The sequence below is a fragment of the Hoplias malabaricus genome, chromosome 11 (genome assembly GCF_029633855.1).
Source record: "Hoplias malabaricus isolate fHopMal1 chromosome 11, fHopMal1.hap1, whole genome shotgun sequence".
Classification (NCBI taxonomy): Eukaryota; Metazoa; Chordata; class Actinopteri; order Characiformes; family Erythrinidae; genus Hoplias; species Hoplias malabaricus.
In genome coordinates this window covers 9,658,145-9,664,050 of record NC_089810.1, presented here as the reverse complement: position 1 = coordinate 9,664,050, position 5,906 = coordinate 9,658,145, and positions in this window count along the sequence as shown.

The window sequence follows — 5,906 nt, the reverse complement described above, 5'->3', positions numbered from 1 at the left end:
CAGTGGCTGTCACATGACTCTACCCCCTCCATTTCAAACACTAAAGGCTTTCAGTGTGAATCATAACATGGCATTGAACTGATTGCGAAGACTGAATGCTTTAATAACAAACAGGAGGTTGACTAATGTTTGACTTATGTCTCGTTACAGAACGTGAATAAAGGGCAAAAAGGCAGGCTACTCTTTGACACTGTCGCACTGTTTAGACGAGGATTGCTGACCTCTTTCTTTTAATCTATAGGCCTCCCTGGCAAACAAACAGGCTAATATTGACCGTCTGGTAACTGCTCGGCCCAGCATTATAGACCCCTGCAGCAATTTCCTCAAGGCCTCGGGACACTGTCAACATGCCTGCAAAAGAAAATATTTTTCCTCACTCAAGGGCCGAGCGTGAACAATTTGTGCTGATATGTCAAAGTCGGGGAAGGCTAATTTGAACAATGGACCTGTCCATACGAAACCAGACTGGACTTGAAGCGCTCCAGTGGCACTAGCTCGAATTTCAAAACAACAGAGCCGTTAGCAGCATCAACAGGCATTGTTCCTTCTTGCCTCTTTCCTGCTTTTGTGTGCTGTTTGTGTTGTCTGATACGGATCAGTGGGCTTAACATCTGAGGTGAGTGTCAGCCTCAAACCTCCCTAGTTAAGCTTTGGGCTATGTGCTATGCTTTAAAAAAAAAAAAACATAACAAGAGAAGGAAGGCTGAGCATCACTCGCAATCACCAATGAACTCAACCCCCCCTTGCTCTCCGCTCCCAAGCCAACGCTGTCAGCACAACACAAACTCCTTTTGATGTGGCAACACACTGCTCCAATTCAGATCTGCTGACATGTAAAAAAAAAGCAGTATTAGCTAATGCACTCCTTAAACACCATAATCGCTCTTTCCTCCCCACTGTTAATGAATGCTAATTAGAACTCTTGCATTCGCCCCCCCACCCCCACTTCGTGTTAGCTGGCTGCCTCTCTAATGTGCCGTATTGTTCCTTCACTCTCTCTTCAGCTCAGCTCCAGAGCAGCTTTGCCAGCTATTAAAGTCAGCTAATCCACCCGTTTCCACCACTGCCAGCTACGCAAGTCCCTAATAGCCTAGCCACAAAATGGTGCATTTCCTCATTCATTTGATCTGTGGGTCCCCTCCTCCGCCTCCTCCTGCTGGTAAAGTGTGGGTGGCATTGTGGCGGAGTTAATGCAGGTTTCTCCATACCTGGCCCTGAGGGTGGTTGGCTCTATTTTATGGGTGTACTATACAAACAGGGTGGAGAAAACATCAACGGTTCAACCGCAAGTAGTTAAGAGGCGGTGCGTCTGTCTGAATCTAAAAAAAAAACTGTATTATTGTTCTTAAAGACAATGGACTAATCTTAAAAAACAAACAAACAAACCAATAATAATTTAATGAATTACACCTGTGGTACTGGCACACCTAGGTGGCCTTTTTTTCTGAAAATACACTTTCCCAAACATTCATTCATTCATTATCTGTAACCCTTATCCAGTTCAGGGTCATGGTGGGTCCAGAGCCTACCTGGAATCATCGGGCACAAGACAGGAACACACCCTGGAGGGGGTGCCAGTCCTTCACAGGGCAACACACACACTCATTCACACCTACGGACACTTTTGAGTCTCCAATCCACCTACCAACGTTTGTTTTTGGACTGTGGGAGAAAACCGGAGCACCCGGAGGAAACCCACGCAGACACAGAGAGAACACACCACACTCCTCACAGACAGTCACCCGGAGGAAACCCACGCAGACACAGAGAGAACACACCAACTCCTCACAGACAGTCACCCGGAGGAAACCCACGCAGACACAGAGAGAACACACCAACTCCTCACAGACAGTCACCCGGAGGAAACCCACCCAGACACAGAGAGAACACACCAACTCCTCACAGACAGTCACCCGGAGGAAACCCACACAGACACAGAGAGAACACACCAACTCCTCACAGACAGTCACCCGGAACAGGAATCGAACCCACAACCTCCAGGTCCATGGAGCTGTGTGACACTACCTGCTGCACCACTATGCTGCCCCCACTTTCCCAAACACTATATCACAAATGTTATGATGTCAGGCTGTGGTCAGTATCTATCAGCAGCACAATCACAATTATACAGTGTACAAAACATCAGCGAGAGTGTGTACACATCAACGAGAATGCAGGATTAACAAAACCTCTACCCACAAAACACCGTTCACTACACCGCATGCATCTGCTCGCTGTAGGGACAGGGTCGGGCTCAGCTTAGACGAACAAAGAGGATTAAAACAAAAAAACAGCAGAAAGATCAGGATGAAGTGGTTGCAGAGGATGAGTGAGTGGATGGATGAATTGTGTCCAGATTTGTGTTAAAACTGAACAGTAGCAGAGATGCTGACTCTGTGATATTGGCGAATCAAAACACAGAGGTGCAGTTGTGTTGGAATTGCCGTAGACCTCTTCCTCTTTAGAATATTACAGTATTCAGTTGCTAATGTAATTACAATCTATGTATTTCTGATGGTTATTAATCAAGCTGTCAGTTTTCTGCTGTTATTTGTGATTAAAAAAGGTTGGTGGAGCTTAATTCAATATTTCCCAAGGTGCCATTTTGAGACACAAGGTTCTGATTAGTTACTAATAACATATAAATGAAGTTTACAGTATCTAGTATTAGCTGTACAATAGCATCACAGTCGAAGAAATGTTCTGCCTTGTGATGTGGCCATGATTTTTGTTACAGCACAAATAAACATAAAAACTTCCTTCAGTGATTTTAGTCTGGTAAGGAGTATCAGTTGAGCTTTGTGTGATTTGTGTAAGCTGTCAAAACAAATCAAAATACTCAACTCAGTCTCCATTCATAACCCTGACAGTGTCCCCACAGTGCAGGGGCTAATCTACTTACTGTTAGCGACCTAAGATAAAGCCACCATTTTGTATTTTATTATCATATACCATCATATATATTCTCTCCTATACTCATCCAGCTTTTCCTTTGTTGAATCCATAGTGCTCGCCCCACCAGTGCTGAGGCAACAGGCGTCAGTAACCCAGTTTTAGTAGCGCTCAGGTTTTCAGCAGAGTACGAGAAGGGCTTATGCACTAAGTACACATATATATCTGCAAACGTTAGAGTTGTGTTTTTAACCAACTCTCTTATCCACAGCGGTTTAAAATGGAAGGCGAATGTAGTGTGAGGAGTCTTGCAAATGTAGCCTACTTTTATTGATACAGCAGCACTGTTCATGTCTGGATGAGTGAAAAAGTAGATACTACTGAGGAGCTTAGATCTAGGATAATCCACTTGCATAAAGAGGGAAGTAAAAAAAAAAAAACCTCAGAAGTTTCCAGAGCTGGAATTTAAAAAAATGATTAACAGATATAGGGGGAAACTTTGGTGCAACATCAGATAAACAACTGAAACCTGTCACCTGTCGGATAAACAGTACTTAAGGCTTTCTTTCTTTGAGAGAGAGAGGAGGAAATCAATCCACAGGTGGATTATCCTGGTCATTAGCTGGGTTTCCATCCAAAACCTGCACGAATTTTATGCGCAACAAAGAGATATAGAAAGAATTAAATGTGAAAATGAGTTGTGTCTCCCCCCCCTGCACTTTTCTGAATGCACTTCAGATGACGTCGGCTCCTGTCATTGGGGACGGCATCGAAATGAGGGAGAGATTTGAGTTGGAGTGTATGTGTCATTCCTGTAGTAAAGCTTGTTCTTAATGTGTTGAGGGGAAAGTAAAATTCTGTTTGGGGTTTTGTGCAGTGCTTCATATACAACATTCTACACATGCACTAAAATAAGAAGCTTAGGTGTGGTCCTAAAGCATGGGGAAAATGGACGAGGCAGGAGCTGGTAAATAGCCCTTTGTCCCGGGCTAAGTCTGGGCCTGAACCAGCTGAAAAGTCATCTTTTGTTTGAAAAGTCCTTGTCCATTGCTCTTTTGCACATTTGTGATTTAGCCATAATCTATATTTGGCCGTTTTCCTTTTGTATTATTATTTATTTATTTATATATATATATTTAAAATGTGCATTTTCATAATGCGCAAACATTTGGTGGATGGAAAACCCACTATTGATGGCTGTGGCATAACTGGAGATCTACCTTGCAATCTCCCAAATATAAGACCAACCTTAAATGGTTTTGCCACTTTGTAGCGCAAGCTGTGCGTCTAGCTAGCTAAGAGTTTTCACGGTCTCTTATGTCAGTCTATTCGCACTGATTGAGATGGAGTATACACCGTCATGAAAGTAATGAACAGTCCTGTGTAGGCCTGATGTTTACTGTTTTGTAGCTTTAAAAAAAAAGTTCTACAGCTCAGTTTCAGACCCCTCTGAGTTCCTCAGACCCAAGGCAGTAAAAGCCGTCTCTCTGTGACAGGTGAAAGGTCCCTTTGTGTTCGAAAATGGCTTCCTTGCATGGCAGCACACCAAGAATCGCAGCCTCCCAAACAGCTGTTAAAGCATCTGAATAACAAGTTAAGCGAGGTGCTCACGCTCGCCAACCAAGCGGACAAATTATTACAGCAAATAACGCCATTGCAATAACATTCCCAGCTGTAATTTAAGTTTAAGGAGGCTACAGAGGGTAAAGTAAACCGATTTGACCCACTGGCAGGTCTCGCCCACAGGATGTGGGGTTGGCGAAGTCTGTGGTAGGCCAAAGCCATGAATTATAGGCTACTCTTTCTGCCCTCAAAGCAATGGAACCTCTCTGAAAGGGGGAAAAACAGAGCTGGATTTACATAGGCGGCCATCCATACGCTGAACCCAAGCCAAAACGACTGACTCTCTTCCACTTCCTGCCGTCAAACTAGCCGTTAGAGTTGGAGCTCTTTGGAGGACTTGCCGCTTTCAACACATACTTCAGCACCCAGTACTTGATCCACACTCGTCCTACGCTGAGGTGTTTTTAGAGCTTGATGACTGTGAGCAGTTTGGCCCAGGGCTCTCAGCAGGAGTAGGTCTGTGTATGGCTGCAGGACCGTGGCGTAGTAGGGACTACGGATTTTGACCCCACATGGTGTCAGTAGAGTATTTTAAATGTGTATATAGCTATGATAGTGCCAGGAATACTCCTTAGTCACTTCTTAGAAAATGTATTATTGACATTAGGCCCAAAGGTTTGTAGACACTTGTACGGCGCTTCTGGGGTTAACGGATTGTTTGTTTTTATGTGTTCTCTTAGTGTACTTCTTCTAAATCTATAATATCTGTAAGAGAACATACCTTCAGTTTAATTTGTATGTACTGATCAGTGATAAACACAGTTATACTTGGCTAACACTGACAGTTATACTGAAATGTCTAAGTAGTAAAGATGTATTCAGTATTTTGATCAAGGTACACTTAAGAAAAGTTTTATTTGGCTTGTAGTTTGGGTGGAATAGCTGAGAGTAAATCGTACATGATCAGAACTGTACACAGAGTTAACACAGAAACACAAACATTTGGCTGATTTTCTTGACAATGTTGTTCAGAAAGGTTTAAGCGACACATTTCACATCGAACGTTATTAAACTCATATAAGATCGTTCCTACTAAAAAATTGTCATCTGTAAGTCGAGAACATAAACCCTGATTTTAAATTTCGAGTTAGGGTTAGGGTTAAGTTTAGGGTTAAAGTAGCTAAGGCTTCACTTGGATAAATATTCAGGTCTCTTCCTACACAATTTACAAATGGCCTTTTAGTAGAATATGTACTTTTTTACCCTGATAACAGGTTGAGTTTGAGAGTATTGTAACAGGCTTCATTTATATTATAAGTGGTTTAGTCATATATCCATCCATCCATTGTGTGTAGCCCTTATCCAGTTCAGGGTCACGGTGGGTCCAGATCCTACCTCGAAGGAAGGAGGAAACCCATGCAGACACAGGGAGAACACAGCCTACTCCAGAT